The 17,441-nt window shown below is 38.0% G+C and overlaps 1 long non-coding RNA gene across 2 annotated transcripts in view; it reads right to left on the reverse strand.

Annotated features, from left to right (window-relative positions):
* Window positions 1-9,600: 9,600 nt before the first annotated feature.
* The window catches only part of LOC115505094, a 379,384-nt gene continuing 371,543 nt past the window's right edge, over window positions 9,601-17,441 (reverse strand). For both annotated transcript variants that reach the window (XR_004343095.1, XR_003965916.1), the window contains one exon: window positions 9,601-9,724. This is a non-coding gene — a long non-coding RNA (uncharacterized LOC115505094). The remainder of the gene's footprint in view (window positions 9,725-17,441) is intronic.

Raw genomic sequence — 17,441 nt, forward strand, 5'->3', positions numbered from 1 at the left:
GGTTCTTCTCTTTTTTTTTGTTAATGTGATGTATCACGTTGATTGATTTGCGAATGTTGAACCAGCCCTGCATCCCAGGAATGAATCCCACTTGATCATGGTGAATCATTCTTTTTATATGCTGTTGAATTCGATTTGCTAGTATCTTATTGAGAATTTTTGCATCCATATTCATCAGGGATATTGGCCTGTAGTTCTCTTTTTTTACTGGGTCTCTGTCTGGTTTAGGAATCAAAGTAATACTGGCTTCATAGAATGAGTCTGGAAGTTTTCCTTCCCTTTCTATTTCTTGGAATAGCTTGAGAAGGATAGGTATTATCTCTGCTTTAAACGTCTGGTAGAACTCCCCTGGGAAGCCATCTGGTCCTGGACTCTTATTTGTTGGGAGATTTTTGATAACCGATTCAATTTCTTCGCTGGTTATGGGTCTGTTCAAGCTTTCTATTTCCTCCTGATTGAGTTTTGGAAGAGTGTGGGTGTTTAGGAATTTGTCCATTTCTTCCAGGTTGTCCAATTTGTTGGCATATAATTTTTCATAGTATTCCCTGATAATTGTTTGTATCTCTGAGGGATTGGTTGTAATAATTCCATTTTCATTCATGATTTTATCTATTTGGGTCATCTCCCTTTTCTTTTTGAGAAGCCTGGCTAGAGGTTTGTCAATTTTGTTTATTTTTTCAAAAAACCAACTCTTGGTTTCGTTGATCTGCTCTACAGTTTTTTTAGATTCTATATTGTTTATTTCTGCTCTGATCTTTATTATTTCTCTTCTTCTGCTGGGTTTAGGCTGCCTTTGCTGTTCTGCTTCTATTTCCTTTAGGTGTGCTGTTAGATTTTGTATTTGGGATTTTTCTTGCTTCTTGAGATAGGCCTGGATTGCAATGTATTTTCCTCTCAGGACTGCCTTCGCTGCGTCCCAAAGCGTTTGGATTGTTGTATTTTCATTTTCGTTTGTTTCCATATATTTTTTGATTTCTTCTCTAATTGCCTGGTTGACCCACTCATTCGTTAGTAGGGTGTTCTTTAACCTCCATGCTTTTGGAGGTTTTCCAGACTTTTTCCTGTGGTTGATTTCAAGTTTCATAGCATTGTGGTCTGAAAGTATGCATGGTATAATTTCAATTCTTGTAAACTTATGAAGGGCTGTTTTGTGACCCAGTATATGATCTATCTTGGAGAATGTTCCATGTGCACTCGAGAAGAAAGTATATTCTGTTGCTTTGGGATGCAGAGTTCTAAATATATCTGTCAAGTCCATCTGATCCAGTGTCTCATTCAGGGCCCTTGTTTCTTTATTGACCGTGTGTCTAGATGATCTATCCATTTCTGTAAGTGGGGTGTTAAAGTCCCCTGCAATTACCACATTCTTATCAATAAGGTTGCTTCTGTTTATGAGTAATTGTTTTATATATTTGGGGGCTCCGGTATTCGGCGCATAGACATTTATAATTGTTAGCTCTTCCTGATGGATAGACCCTGTAACTATTATATAATGTCCTTCTTCATCTCTTGTTACAGCCTTTAATTTAAAGTCTAGTTTCTCTGATATAAGTATGGCTACTCCAGCTTTCTTCTGGCTTCCAGTAGCATGATAAATAGTTCTCCATCCCCTCACTCTGAATCTAAAGGTGTCCTCAGGTCTAAAATGAGTCTCTTGTAGACAGCAAATAGATGGGTCTTGTTTTTTTATCCATTCTGATACCCTATGTCTTTTGGTTGGCACATTTAATCCGTTTACATTCAGTGTTATTATAGAAAGATACGGGTTTAGAGTCATTGTGATGTCTGTGTGTTTTATGCTTGTAGTGATGTCTCTGGTACTTTGTCTCACAGGGTCCCCCTTAGGATCTCTTGTAGGGCTGGTTTAGTGGTGACAAGTTCCTTCAGTTTTTGTTTGTTTGGGAAGACCTTTATCTCTCCTTCTAGTCTAAATGACAGACTTGCTGGATAAAGGATTCTCGGCTGCATATTTTTGCTATCTAGCACCCTGAAAATCTCGTGCCAATTCTTTCTGGCCTGCCAAGTTTCAAAAGAGAGATCAGTCACGAGTCTTATAGGTCTCCCTTTATATGTGAGGGCACGTTTACCCCTTGCTGCTTTCAGAATTTTCTCTTTATCCTTGTATTTTGCCAGTTTCACTATGATATGTCGTGCAGAAGATCGATTCAAGTTACGTCTGAAGGGAGTTCTCTGTGCCTCTTGGATTTCAATGCCTTTTTCCTTCCCCAGATCTGGGAAGTTCTCAGCTATTATTTCTTCAAGTACCCCTTCAGCACCTTTCCCTCTCTCTTCCTCCTCTGGGATACCAATTATGCGTATATTATTTCTTTTTAGTGTATCACTTAGTTCTCTAATTTTCCCCTCATACTCCTGGATTTTTTTATCTCTCTTTTTCTCAGCTTCCTCTTTTTCCATAACTTTATCTTCTAGTTCACCTATTCTCTCCTCTGCCTCTTCCATCCGAGCCGTGGTGGTTTGCATTTTGTTTTCCATTTCCTTTAAAGCGTTTTTCAGCTCCTCGTGACTGTTCCTTAGTCCCCTGATGTCTGTAGCAAGAGATTCTCTGCTGTCCTGTATGCTGTTTTCCAGCCCAGCGATTAATTTTATGACTATTATTCTAAATTCACTTTCTGTTATATTATTTAAATCCTTTTTGATCAGCTCATTAGCTGTTGTTATTTCCTGGAGATTCTTCTGAGGGGAATTCTTCCGCTTGGTCATTTTGGATAGTCCCTGGTGTGGTGAGGGCCTGCAGGGCACTTCCCCTGTGCTGTGGTGTATAACTGGAGTTGGTGGGCGGGGCCGCAGTCCGACCTGATGTCTGCCCCCAGCCCACCGCTGGGGCCACAGTCAGACTGGTGTGTGCCTTCTCTTCCCCTCTCCTAGGGGCGGGATTCACTGTGGGGTGGCGTGGCCCGTCTGGGCTACTTGCACACTGCCAGGCTTGTGATGCTGATGCTGAGGATCTGGCGTATTAGCTGGGGTGGGAAGGCAAGGTGCACGGCGGCAGGGGGGGCAGGCTTAGCTCGCTTCTCCTTAGGTGATCCACTTCAGGAGGGGCCCTGTGGCAGCCGGAGGGAGTCAAATCGCTGCCGGAGGTTTGGCTCCGCAGAAGCACAGAGTTGGGTGTTCGCGCGGAGCGAGCAATTTCCCTGGCCGGAGCCGGTTCCCTTTGGGATTTTGGCTGGGGGATGGGCGGGGGAGATGGCGCTGGCGAGCGCCTTTGTTCCCCGCCAAACTGAGCTCTGTCGTCCGGGGGCTCCGCAGCTCACCCTCCCTTTGTCCTCCAGCCTTCCCGCTTTCCGAGCAGAGCTGTTAACTTATGACCTCCCAGATGCTAAGTCGCGCTTGCTAAGTCGCGCTTGCTGTCGGAACACAGTCCGTCAGGCCCCTCCGCTTTTGCAAGCCGGACTCGGGGGCTCTGCTTGGCCGGCGAGCCGCCCCTCCGCCCCGGCTCCCTCCCGCCAGTCCGTGGAGCGCGCACCGCCTCGCCGCCCTTCCTACCCTCTTCCATGGGCCTCTCGTCTGCACTTGGGTCCGGTGACTCTGTTCTGCTAATCCTCTGGCGGTTTTCTGGGTTATTTAGGCAGGTGTAGGTGGAATCTAAGTGATCAGCAGGACGCGCGGTGAGCCCAGCGTCCTCCTACGCCGCCATCTTCCCAGAATCCCCCCCTTACTTCCTAATGTAGAGAGGAGAAACCATGTATCTGTAAGCTCTATGAGTGAACTGGCAGGACATGAACTATTCAACTGGCTGATGGACCTATTCAGATCCTGAACCTTTATTCTCACTCCAGTCCTCACACAACCAGCAACAACACATTGATTAGAATAAAGCCAACGTGAAACTGGTGAGAAACCTGGGAAACGAAGATTCTTATTCTCCTTTCTAATAAAAGAGGGTCCAGTGACACTTTCTCCAAGAGAAATAAGAGACAAATGCTGACAAATGTCCAAGGAGAAATAAATAAACGATATCCTAGTTGGAGTCACAATAAATTACTTTCACAAAATCACTTATGGACAAGCACGTTGTAATAACCCACTTGGTTTCAGAGTGGTTTTTAAGGCAAGATTATGATGGAATGGAGTTGGAACATGAGAGAAATAAAATGGAAGTGAGTATAATGGAAATAAGGGAGGTGAAGGGGACCCCTGAGTTTAGATAAGATAAATAGGCCTGACTTCAGGAGATTATGCATGTGTGTGTGTGGGGGGGGTTGTTTGTTTGTTATGGGGTTTTTTCGGTCTACTTTTTTTTTTTTAATCATAATGGCATAATGAAATCTTTTTTTTTTCCTTTATTTTTAACATTATCAGTTCTTGTTCCGAAAAATACTCGTACATTACTTCAGGAAAATGTGCAGCATCATTGATCACCTAAATAGAATCAATGAATATATGCGATCTAGGTCAATGCCTTTGACATGTAATAGATGCGAAACTAAAGCCCATCTACTAGGCTTCTGACATACCATTATATCAGGGGAACTTTGCATACCTAAAAATCCTGAGAAATGTTTTCTTCTAAAGCTTAGAGTTTCTATGTTTCTATGTGTACTTTCATATATCATTTGCAATCATACCATATGCTATATATATATATATCTATATATATATATGCTATATATATATATATGCTATATATGCTATATATGCTATATATATATCATTTATTTATTCTTCACAATGGCCTTATGAAAATGACTATAAGAGTTTTATTATTAAACAAATTAAAATTACAAATGTATTTATTCAATAAAAAACAGTTGACAATTTGCTAAAATGAAACTTTCTCTTAGGTATGTAAAATAATTTTCTATTTTAAAAAGAAAAACATGGGACACCTGAGTGGCTCAGTCAGCTGAGCACCTGACTCTTGATTTGGGCTCAGGTTCCTGAGATGGAGTCCCACGTCAGACTCCACACTGAGGGTGAAGCCTGCTTAAGATTCTCTCTCTCTCTCTGTCTCTCTCACATTCGTGCTCTCTCTCTCAAAAAATAAAATAAAAAAATAAAATGAAAACATAGTCATAGATATACACATCTCTTTTCTCCTATGTCTACTGTTATTCTAACTGCTCCCTTCATCTTTGACTCTAAACTCTTTCCTTGGACAAACAATATTTAATTCCCATGAATTAGGAGTCAGTACCTCTTTTAGAACATTAATATTTCCTATTCTATTAGTTAAGTTATGAATGATGTAACCTGGTTATTTTTATTGTAGTTGATTTGTTAGCAGAGATATTTTGCTACACAATATATAAAATAACCTCAGTGTATAAATAAAACCAAATGAAAACCAAGGAGAGGAAGAGAGGAAATGTTTTGGGAGCTGGGATTTGTGTGTGTGTGTGTGTGTGTGTGTGTGTGTGTGTGTGTGAGTGTAAGAATGTAAGTGTTGGTATGAGAGTGAAAATTTAGACATGTTCCACCTTTTGCATAGCTTAGCAGAAATAATAACATTTCTCTGCAAGAATGTCTTTTTCTTTTAATAGTATCTCCCAACAACCATACCAAACTTTCTCTTAAACATCTTTGTGTTGCCATCGTGCTATTTTTTCTTCACATAAAAAATTCATTGTATTAAGACTATGTCTCCTATATTACAGATGAGCCCATATCTATAATTCTATTACAAAAATGCACTGGTGTTTTTATGCCAGTGGCTTTTAGATAATTATGTTTTTAACACAAATTTATCAGCATAACAACCCATTCCACAAAATAGAAAAGAGGCAATATTTACATCAATGGTGCTTTGAAACTAACATTTTCCCTCAGGGATTCATAGCCACATAGTCTCTAGTCTTTTCTCTTGACAGGTTATAAATATTCTCAGAAGTAACTGTTTTGATGTTGCCTTAAAAGCAGGAGGGAGAAAGTAAAGAAAACTGGGACTACATGCATTTTCACATAAATTTCTCTATCACATTTGACAGTTTAATTATATTGTTGTTATTTGCATTTCTCATGTTACTTCAAACTTTAGAGTTCCAGCTAATGGATTTCCATAAAGCAATACTTCATAGTGTTCTTTGTTGAATGAAATCTTATCTTAGTTTCTTGTTGTGCTAGATAAATTCAATCAACAACAACCATATGTTAAGAACTTTGAAGTTTGTTTGTTTGTTAGAATCAACAATTTCTGAAAGCCTTAATGCTTGGCTATACATAATACATGTCCTCAAATAAAATAGCATTCCATGACAGAAAGAATTTTAAAAAAAATGACTATGGAAATTTACTGGGGGGCGGGGGGTGGGTAAGATTGCGTTCATATTTCCACACAATTTGGAAACACTTGTATACATTCCCTCTGTAGCAACAATTACCTAAGGATTAGAAAAATTCCTGCCATGTCTCACCTCTTCTCAAATTTTCCATACTGGAATCGAAATATAACTTATAGAAGTATGAATTATTTAAATATTATTTTGTGCACTTTAATAAATGCTGACTTCCATCAGACTGCAATTAATACAGTAACAGTTTAGTCTTGTTAAGGGATAAGTAGAATCAGCCCTAAGTATCTGATGGAACAAAACAGAAGAACCTAATCTGAACTGACAAAATTGCATTATTTAGTTTTACTCTGTGATCAGCCATGCTAACTGCATTTTCACCATATTTTCCTATTTTTTTGTGTGATATTGACAACACGGTAGACATCTAAGAATAGGGCCTTCCAGGTCCTTTTTTTCCTACCAAGAAGAAAATACCAGGTTCTAAACCTTGAGCATGCATTTAGCACCACCTGGAAGACTTGTGAGAACAGATTCCTGGGCCCTGTCTCCGAATTTCCTGAATCATTAGCTCTGGTTCAGGGCCCCAGAAATTGTATGTCTCACAAGTTCTCAGGTGATGATAATGCTGGTCTGGGGAACCACACTTTGAGACAACAGAATGAGAGGAATCCTGGGCAGAGAACTGGACTCTTCCCAGAAACAGTTTGGCTAATTTCCTGTAGGGGAGGAAAACCTTCCCTCATCCCTTCTAGATTGTTTAACTGGTCTAATAATTAAACTGACATAAAGCCAATTGACAGGAGAAAATTTTAATTTCATACACACAGGAGCTCATAAAAATAGGGAACAAAGAAGTGACCAAAGTTAGCAGTTTTTATACTTTTAAGACAAAGAAATGATAAATTTGTTGAAGAATTGTTAAGACGAAAAAGTCTGCGTTCGGGGTAGTTTATTAGTGAAGTGACAGGCTCTGTTTATGTGGCCTGCTTGGTCCGGAATTCCCCATCTCTGGTGATAAGGATGTCTTCTTGACCTCCTGCTATGAGAAAGGGTACCTTTCCCATAGGAGATTTATTTCCTGCTTTCAGCAGGACAAAAGAGGGTCAAGAGTGTTCTTCTGGCACTGGCTGTTTCTTAAGTTAAACTTTAATTCAAAATAATCAATATGCCAAAATGGCATACTTTGGGGTGATATGCCCTGAATCCCAGCATCCCTCATGCCAAACTAATTAAGTAGATCATTTTTATTAGTAACTGTGTTCTCCTACCCCTTAAAATGACTCCAAAGAAAACTGAAAAATCAAAAATTTTGTTTTATTAATTCAAGAGCTCAACATTAGTAAAGAGACAATTCTCTTTTCATGGCAGAAGATCAGAATAATTTTTTGTTTATTTATTTTTGAGACAGACAGAGCGTGAGCAGGGGAGGAGCAGACAGAGAGGGGGAGACACAGAATCTGAAGCAGGCTCCAAGCTCGGAGCTTTCAACACAGAGCCCAAAGTGGGGCTTGAACCCACAACCCATGAGATCATGATCTGAAGTTGGACACTTAACTGACAGAGCCACCCAGGTGCCCCCAGAATAATTTTTTAAAAGAATGGATGGATGGAAGGAAAAATAGAAGAAAGGAAGGAAAGGAAGAATGAATGGATGGAAGGAAGAAATCAGGTAACTTCCAGTTATCTCTAGGGAGCCAGTCCATCTTATCGTTACAAAAGTTAGGGTCATACTTCGCTTTTCTCACTCTAGCACCTCATTGTAGGTATGACAGATTATTCAGAACCTTGTATTGTTCAGGCCAGGGATGGAGTATCTAAGGAGGGAGGGAAAGAAGAGAGAATGAAGTAAACAAAGAAAGTAGCTTCAAGGGCTTTACAGAGAAAGTGGTCTCAAATAATAATGATAGCAAATTAAATGCAATTTCCCCTAAAAGGACAACTTAGGAAGAACACCACAGAATCTGCCAATTTTAATAATTTTACAACATCCAATATATTGTCCTCAAATACTTTTATCTTTAAATTCTCAGCTGCCACAACTGAGTGGTCAATTAGGATAATTTGTTGATAGGATCATTAGTAATTTATTTTGGGGGACTCTGGTTAAGTTCCTAACTCTGGTTAAAGTAAGAGATTTCTAAAAATCTTATTTCAAATGAACACTCCCATCAATGACTACCTATGAAACCAGTCAATTTTAAATAGAATATTTTTGTAAGTTTAAAACATTTTGCAGGACACTTTCCTAACTATTAATCTTGTTTCCTTCATGAAAGAATAATTAAAACAAAAGTACTCTAGCTACTACAGATAATGGTTGCCTGGTGCAAAGATTGAGCAATCTCACCTTAAAATTGTGTTTCAGACATTACTGAAAATATGTAGACATTTAAAGCAGATTGCCACAGAAACCAGACTCTATTAGTGATCTCCCTTCCAAGCCACAGTACTTTTTCAGACCATAGTAATAAAATGGAATGTAGTATCACCCACCTGTTGGCTGTTTATCATGTGCCCAGCATCCCCTAGACTTGACACAGTGCAAAGAATGTAAAATGGAGTCTCGCACTTAAAAAGATAACAATCTATGGAGAAGACAAGGTAACTACATAAAATCAGGAGGGAAAAGGTGCTTACATGTCATAAAAAAATAGAAGTGGAAAAACTGGTATGGGTAAGTAATTTGAAAGAACAAGCCTCTGGGACACAGCTGGCAGGGAGTGAGGGGTGTTCAGGTGAGATGCAACCCTACTCATCTGAAAGGATGGCTCCATTGGGGAGCTAGCCCACCATTACACCAGTTAAAGCCATGGTTTTCCCACCTTGGTATCTCATCATAAATATGGAATATTATTCTTCAGTATTGTCAGGCTCTAAGATGTTAATGGTGGAAAAAAATAAGCTCCAGATAGAACTTAATATTAGAAGTACAGTGAGACCTTAAAGAAAATTTAGGTATTTGTCGTTGAAAATAACAACTATTCAATATTAAAAAATGATCCCTGTGTAGTTCAAATTAAATATATTTGTGTTTCTTTATTTTTAGAGCATTTGCTACCTTCTTCTCAAAAGCCTGTGCTTAGACTTTGCAGGCCTTATGCTGTGTGTTTGTTTTCTTGTCGAGTGTGTTACTATTTTGTCATGCTTTGTTTTGGGCAAGGTATTGCCTATTCATTTACATTGTGAGTATTAAAATAGGTTTGTATAAACTACATAGCTAGCTCAAAATTTATTGGCAGAATTATTCTTTCTGGGTCATCAAAATGTAAATACCTCTCTGGATCCATAATTGTGCAAGTGTGCATGTGAGAAAATACACACTAATGTGACTCACTTTTGATGATGTTTAAGAAGCAGCTGTCAGTCAGTCTGGCTGAGCACCTGGAAGTTTCTATACAGATGAAGAAGTCTGAATAACCATTGGATATTTTTCACGGAAATGTTCTGCAGATGTTGGCAAAGAGATAGAATCCCTAGAAAAGGACAAATGTGCATTTTCAAGTGCATGTAGAAAGATGAGGCCTCAGGCAGGCATAGCAATGAAACAGTCTTTCAAAGAAATAACACTTCTATTAGTTCTGCCAAATCCAGGGAAAAAGTGAAAAATACCCAGTAAACAAAAATTTAGCTCCTAAAATGACGTTCTTTAAGCATCTCTTCTATAGGATATGCATACTTTGTTTAGAAAAAACTATACAGAAGCTAGAAAAGAAACAATATGTGCCTACATATTGGCATTTCAAAAACAGAATCCATAGGTTTTAAAATAAATTAGGGAATCTGTATATTTCCAAATCAGCTCATCACAGATATTTTAGAAGCTGGAAATCTTCCAAAGAAACATATTTCCAGAATATATGATGATTTTACGTAACTTATTCTAATGCAGAATCTGAAATTAAGACAAACATATTTATTACTAAATACTATTGCAAATGTTAGTGATATACATGGTTCCAATACTCTGTCACATCACCAAATCAGAATTTAGTTAATACAAAATACCTGTGTATTATAACTGGCTGATTATAACTTGGAATAATGTAAAAACATTTAAAGACGGGTATCGTGATTAATTTCTACTCTCTTTTATTTACTGGCTATGTAGTCACGTGGAAATCACTTCAGGTACCTGAGCTCAAATTTCTTCACGATTACACATTAACAGCCCCTGCCAGCCCTATTTTTTCAAGCATGATTTGAGATAATAGATGCAAAAGTAATTTGTAAAGTGTAACACACTAGTCTAGTTAAAAAAAAAAAAATCAGTGGACTTAAAATCAGAATGGCAGGTTCAAATCCCAGTTCTTTTAACTGTTGTGTGAACTTGGAAAGGTCATTATTTCCCTTCAAGCCTATGAGCTTCTTTGATTTTCCATACCTATAGTTCTCAAAGTGTGGTCCCTATCGTACAGCATCAGCATCACCTGGAAACTTGTTAAAAATACAAATTCCCAGGTCTTCCCGCAGACCTCCTGAATCAGAAATTCTAGGGGCAGGACCATCGTGCTGTGTTTTAACAAGCGCTCCAGGTGATTTTAAGGTATCTTAAAGTCTGAGAGACACTAAACAATGGAAACAAAACGAAATCTCAAAAGCTGTTGTGAGAATTGTTAGAATCCCTTAGGATATATATGTACATATATACATACTGGCCCACATATAACACTCTGCCCACCCAGACTAATTAAATCAGAATCTCTCAAGATACAAACCCAAGAACCAAAATTTTTTAAAAGTTCACAGTAATTTAATTTAGGTAGTGCTAGTTATTTCCAGAGATGTTACAGGTGTTCAAACTGCCTGGGGGTTCACTCTAGTTACTTTCAACTGGCTACTGCAGTTATGTCCATTGTCCAAGGTCATGGATTCTCTGGAATTTGTGTATCCAGTATTTTTTGCCAAAATAACCAGTAAACTGTATGAGGAGTCTGAGGATTGTGGAGACAACAGTAGAGCAGAGTAGTCCCCCTTAAGTGCAGGGGGTGTGTTCCAACACCCCCAGTGGATGCCTGAAACTGCAGATAGTACCAAACCCTATATATCCTATGATTTTTCCTATACATATTTATGATATAGTTTAGTTCATAAATTAAGCACAGTAAGAGATTAACAACTACCAATAAAACCATTATAAAAATGTGCTGTAATAAGGTATATGAATGTGGTCTCTCAAAACACCTCACTGTATTCACTCTTGTGATGTGACTGCCTACATGATGAGATGAAGTGAGGTGAATGGCGTTAGCACTGTGACATAGTGTTAGGCTACCAGTGACCTTTTGATGATACCTCAGAAGGAAGACCATCTGCTTCCAGACAGCAACTGACTGCAGACAACTGACACCATGGGAAGTGCAGCCACGGATAAGGGGGCTACCATAGTTTAAGTGCAATGCACAGCCTTCCTATCCCCTACCCCTGTCAAATTAACCACTGACCCAGAACCACACAAGAAAATGGGATTCTTCTCTCCATAGCTGCTTCCACCATTTTCTTTAGCAACTCAGGCTTTGGGACCTAAAAATTCAGACAAGCACTTTTGATCTTCAAGGAGTGTCTACTTCCGTTATGGGATAAAACTCCTATTAGACAAAGAAGTATAAAGCCTGGGAAGAGCAAGCACATGTTATCACACAATAAATTATGGTCAAACTCTCGTGTAGGGTACACTAGTTTAAAGCAAATACCTACAGAAATTTTGTTTTTGTTCTTCATCTAAATATGCAGAATTTGACCCAGAGCATAACTGAACAGTCTGAATGTCATACTGGTTTTTAAATTTTTTTGAGAGATGGAACACACACGCATGATCAGGGGAGGGGAAGAGAGAAGGGGGATAGAGGATCCAAAGCAGACTCTGTGCTGACAGCAGAGAGCCCAATATGGAGCTCGGACTCACAAACCACAAGATCATGACCTGGGCTGAAGCCAGATGCTGCTGATATCACATATATATTAATCTGATATTATATAAATGCCATGTAAAACTTAACATAAAATTGACGGTACTTATTTTTTTAATGTTTGTTTATTTTTGAGAGACAGTGAAAGACAGAGCTTGAGCAGGGGAGGGGAAGAGAGAGGGAGGGAGACACAGAATCTGAAGCAGGTTCCAGGCTCTGAGCTGTCAGCACAGAGCCCAGTGCGAGGCTCGAACTCATGGATCACTAGACTACTTAACCAACGAACTAACCAACCCAGGAGCCCCAAAATTGATGGTATTTAGATGGTGTTTTTGAGAAGTAAGTTTACTAAATAATATAAACCAACATGGCTCCAAACTCAGCCACTCAGGCTCAAATCTATTTTTTAAATCAAATCGTTTTATTTAATGATTTAGTAAATAGAAAAAAGAAGTGTTAGCTCTATACCTAAAAAGGCTTTGACTAAATCAGTTAAATGATCCAGTGAACTGTCCATTTATGCCACTAACACCCGTCTCACGATGTGGGCTTATATATGGCAAGGATCTGAAAAGTCACACCAAAAAATGGCACATTATACTGGAGCATCAATTTTATGCCATGATGTGAGCAGAAACATATCTAAAACAAGGAGATAATATGGACTATTACAAGTATTTCAAGATTTAAATGAATCAGAGAAAGCTCGTGCTGGCACAGGTGAGCTTTGCCACCAATCCATCTGCACAGACACCCCCACCTCTGTGTGCTATTAAGCTTCTTTTACCAATAACAGAATAAAAACAGGAAAATTTGAGCACTCTATTAAAAAAAAAAAGAAAATGAAGTAGGGGAGTAATTCAATTACAGAGCTTATCCAGGCTATAAAAAATACTATGTATGAACTATCTGCATAATTGAGGTCAAAGAATTATAGTAATAATTGCTTAAAACCTTCAGCTTGCATGCATGTAAAATAAACATCAATTTCATGAATGTCAATTCCAATCTGTTAGTAGAATACCAATGTTAAATGAAAATGCTGTCTCATGAAAACGAAGATGACACTGGTGAACATATTTTTTTGCTATTTCAAGAAGCCAAGAATAATGTAAACAGTGTTCACTCTACACAAGTACGTAGACACACACACACACACACACACACACACACACACACAGTGCTCCAACTGCATTTTCACCAAGTAAAAATTAACATGCTTTTCAGCTGATAGCCACATACAAATGAACGCGACTCATGAGAACCAAACTTTCATTCTTGCAACAATTCAATATAGTATTCAAAACTTTGCACCAAGTGCCTCAAATATAAATCCCAATTAATATACTTTAAATTAGTGTTTAATTTTCTCTAAATGAAATTAAGAACATTTTAATAGCCAAGGAATGATTAAGCGGTCTGATATTATAGAAACACCATGTAAAACTTAACATAAAATTGATGGTATTTATTTTATTTTTTTAATGTTTGTTTATTCTTGAAAGACAGAGAAAGAGAGAGCTTGAGCAGGAAGGAGCAGAGAGAGGAGACACAGAACCTGACGCAGGTTCCAGGCTCTTAGCTGTCAGCACAGAGCCCAATGTGGGGCTTGAACTCACAGACCGGGAGATCATGACCTGAGCTAAAGTCAACACTTAACCAACCAACCAACCCACCCAGGAGCTCCAAAACTGATGGTATTTAGATGGTGTTTTTGAGAATTATGTTTATTAAATAATATAAACCAACATGGCTCCAGATGCATGTGATGATATTGGGCATGTGGTATACATAAGTTATTAAGGATTATACACAAAATAGTCAAAGTCAAGCATCAAAAGAAGTTATACCTTTTGTTCTTGGTAATATTGTTGTTTACCTACATGTCCCCTAATCTTAATGTGTTTTTATTCTGCATGATAATTAATGAAATACATTTATACCTGTAAGACTGGAAAGCCAAAACAGAAATGTGATGGTGCACAATATTGGCAGGGTAAGGAGAAACAGGTGGGACTGTCAAATTTGACACTATCTGTATAACACAATTCAGTAATATCTGTCAAAAATACACATGCTGACATAGTAATTTTGCTATAGTTACTTATCCTGTTATATATATACTGACATACATACAACATGAAATATGTACAAGGATATTCATTCCATTAGTCATGAAAGGAAAGAATGGGGTGGGGAGGAACTTTACTGCCCCTCAGTGTGCTACTGGTTAATGATTTATTCACTAAAAAGAAATAATATACAGTTATTAAAAAGAATAGCTCTAAACATACTACCGTGAAATATCTAATACATAACATGAGGTGAGAACCATCTTTAGGACAATATACATTAGATTTAACAATTTTGGTTGCAGAAGAAAGTACATAAAGTACGTTTGTAAATTTGTAGCTGTATTTGGAAATATACTTAAGAACTTTTGAGGTTCCTCTTGGAAGCTATCTAGATGGTATGGGAACAACCAAAAGAAGTAGGGAATTTTTCAATTTATACTCTTGGTATATTTTACATTTTATACATTTACATGATTACATATTTTTAAAAATTAGGTGTAGATAGGAAGAAAACTCAAGTTTACTTTTCCAGAGTCACCAGAGAAATGGAATACATTTGTGACGAGAACCTGGCATTCTTCTTCATACATCTGTGTGTGCCATGCATTTTTTTTAACATTTATTTATTTTTGAGAAAGTGTGTGCGAGAAGGGGAGGGGCAGAGAGAGAAGGGGAGAGAGGGTCTCTCTGAAAGTAGGCTCTGCACTGACAGCAGAAAGCTAACAAGGGGCTGGAACCCACAAACCATGAGATCATGACTGAGCTGAAGTCAGACATTCAACCGACTGAGCCACGCAGGTGCCCCTGTTATGCATGTTTTAACTAGATCCTGTCTCTATTTTTGCAGACGAGAAAACGGAAGTTCAGCAGGATTCAGTAATCATCTCAAGTGACTAATTGTGCCCCAGCAATTAAATGGCAGCACCCAAAGGTGTGATCAACTCCATTTAGTTCTCAAAGTTTGTGCCCTTAACCACCATACAGTACATGCTCTTTAGAGACTGGTTACAACTAGGTATCTTTAAATGTTAGTTTTGAACTTTTAAATTGATATTCAATGCCAAATTGCCAAATTTAACCTTATATTTTCCCAAGAATGCATTATCATCAAATAATTCAGTGTCTTTTACAGTAAATTTTAAACTTCATTTCTGCATCAAGTAGCAAGTTATAGCCATTATCACACCTATTTAGAAGGCCTTTCTGAAGCACTGACCCTTTTACTTTCTGAATTATGCTAATTTTGCTTTAAATAAGAACCTCAAAAACAACATGTTGATCATTTTGGTTATTAACACACAAGAGGAAGAAATGAGCCCTAGTTGATAGTGCTAGAAATTAATAGTTTCAAATTCTGAACTCAGTTCATAGCTTCACAACTGCTTTTGAAGTGTGACTTCTTTCAAGTCTCTTAACCCCTGGAAACTTCATCTCTAAAAAGGGTAGCTGCAAAATGTACCATCCTCCGTGGGATATTATGAGCTGTCATTAATTAATGTTTTGTAGAGCACTCTGAGATTTCATTTGAATGGTGCTACATCAATGCTAAGTATCAGTAAGCTACTTAAAAATCAAATTGTCACCTGCTCCAGAGACTCAGGCAAAGCCTGTAGTTTGCTGATAATGAAGTTGGCTCTTGTATGTTTTTTTTGAAGCTAGTTGGGGTGGAGATTACTAGAGCATCATTTTAAGACTATTTGTGAGCCTAACAGAATAATAGAGGTGTGTGAATACTGTTAACTCTCAATTGCATGGGCAGGGGTCTCTTTACCTTCCCACTGCTGCTTAATGGTCAGCCAGAGGCTGACTGATGATGCTTGAAATACCTGGTCAGAAAGCAGAAAAGGGGTGGAGCCACATAAGGATCCCTCTGGCTGACACTGGGAAGTCTGGACTACCTAGATCCCTTATTCTCTCTCTCTTAGAGAAGGCCAAGGCCAGAGGTTTGGCTTTGATACGTATTACGTGTTCAGGAGAAACACTTGATCTCAGTTTGTCCGTGACTACTAATGCAGAACTTCTCCAAAAATGATAAATTCCCGTTACTCTGCTGTGCCTTATGCAAAGTAAAACCACAAATTTGCTAATCCACCCCAACTACGTCTTCAGAAAACAGTGTTGATTTTATTTTAGCCAGTCGTCCATGAGATGTGATCTGAGGTCCACAAATTAGTAAGACTTCACAGATGTTATTACTAACAGCTAACAGAAGAATATACTCAAATTATTTTGAGAAAAAAAAATTTTTGAGGCAATTGTTTTCAAGAGAAAATACTGATTCATAATCTCCAGTGTGCTGCTCTTTTCCCTGGCATTTTGTTAGTGTGTATGGCACAATTGTTAAACAGTTAATTTCTTCCCTGCTAACTGAAACAACTTTGTCATAGTTCTTGTGCTCACAAATCTGGCTTTGCAACCACAATTGTTTACTTTAGTGTACTCATTGTTTATAAATTAAGGAAGATAAGTTTAATTTAAGAAAATTAAGACAAAAAACATTTAAAAATTGTTTGGGGATCACAAAAATAACATGTTGCCCAATATCTTATAAATACTTAAGAAAATAGTTGCTAAAACTGCCTGCTAACATGTAAAATATAGCAGTAAACAGGGGCAAAAATATATTCAACCTCAAAAATTAAGACATTATTTTAAATTTGTCAAATATTGGGGCACCTGGGTGGGTCAGTCGGTTGAGCGTCAACTTCGGCTCAGGTCATGATCTCACTGTTCGTGAGTTCGAGCCCCGCATCAGGCTCTGTGCTGACAGCTCAGAGCCTGGAGCCTGCTTTGGATTCTGTGTCTTCCTTTCTCTCTGCTCCTCCCCTGCTTGCACCCTGTCTCTCTCTCGCTCACACCCTCTCTCTCTCAAAAATAAACATTAAAAAAAATTTTAATTTGTCAAATATTAAAGATGCATTTCTGGTAAAATTATTTTAAAGAAATCAGAGAAAATTACTTTTTACATGAAGGTATTTTATGTTATTAAAAACTTTTAGTCTGAGAAAATTTGATGTTTACTAATACAGTATAATTAAATAAAATTAACTTTCAGAGGTTCAGAAATTTCTATAGAGGATAGTATTTTCTATTGAAGAGACTATTGATAGTATTAAAAAGCATGACAGGTTTTCTGGAAATAAAAAACTGGCAATCAATATCAAACCAAATTCTAGTTGTACTATTTCCTACATAAAGAAAAATTCTGT

This window comes from Lynx canadensis, chromosome F1 (assembly GCF_007474595.2).
Source record: "Lynx canadensis isolate LIC74 chromosome F1, mLynCan4.pri.v2, whole genome shotgun sequence".
In the NCBI taxonomy this organism is placed as follows: domain Eukaryota; kingdom Metazoa; phylum Chordata; class Mammalia; order Carnivora; family Felidae; genus Lynx; species Lynx canadensis.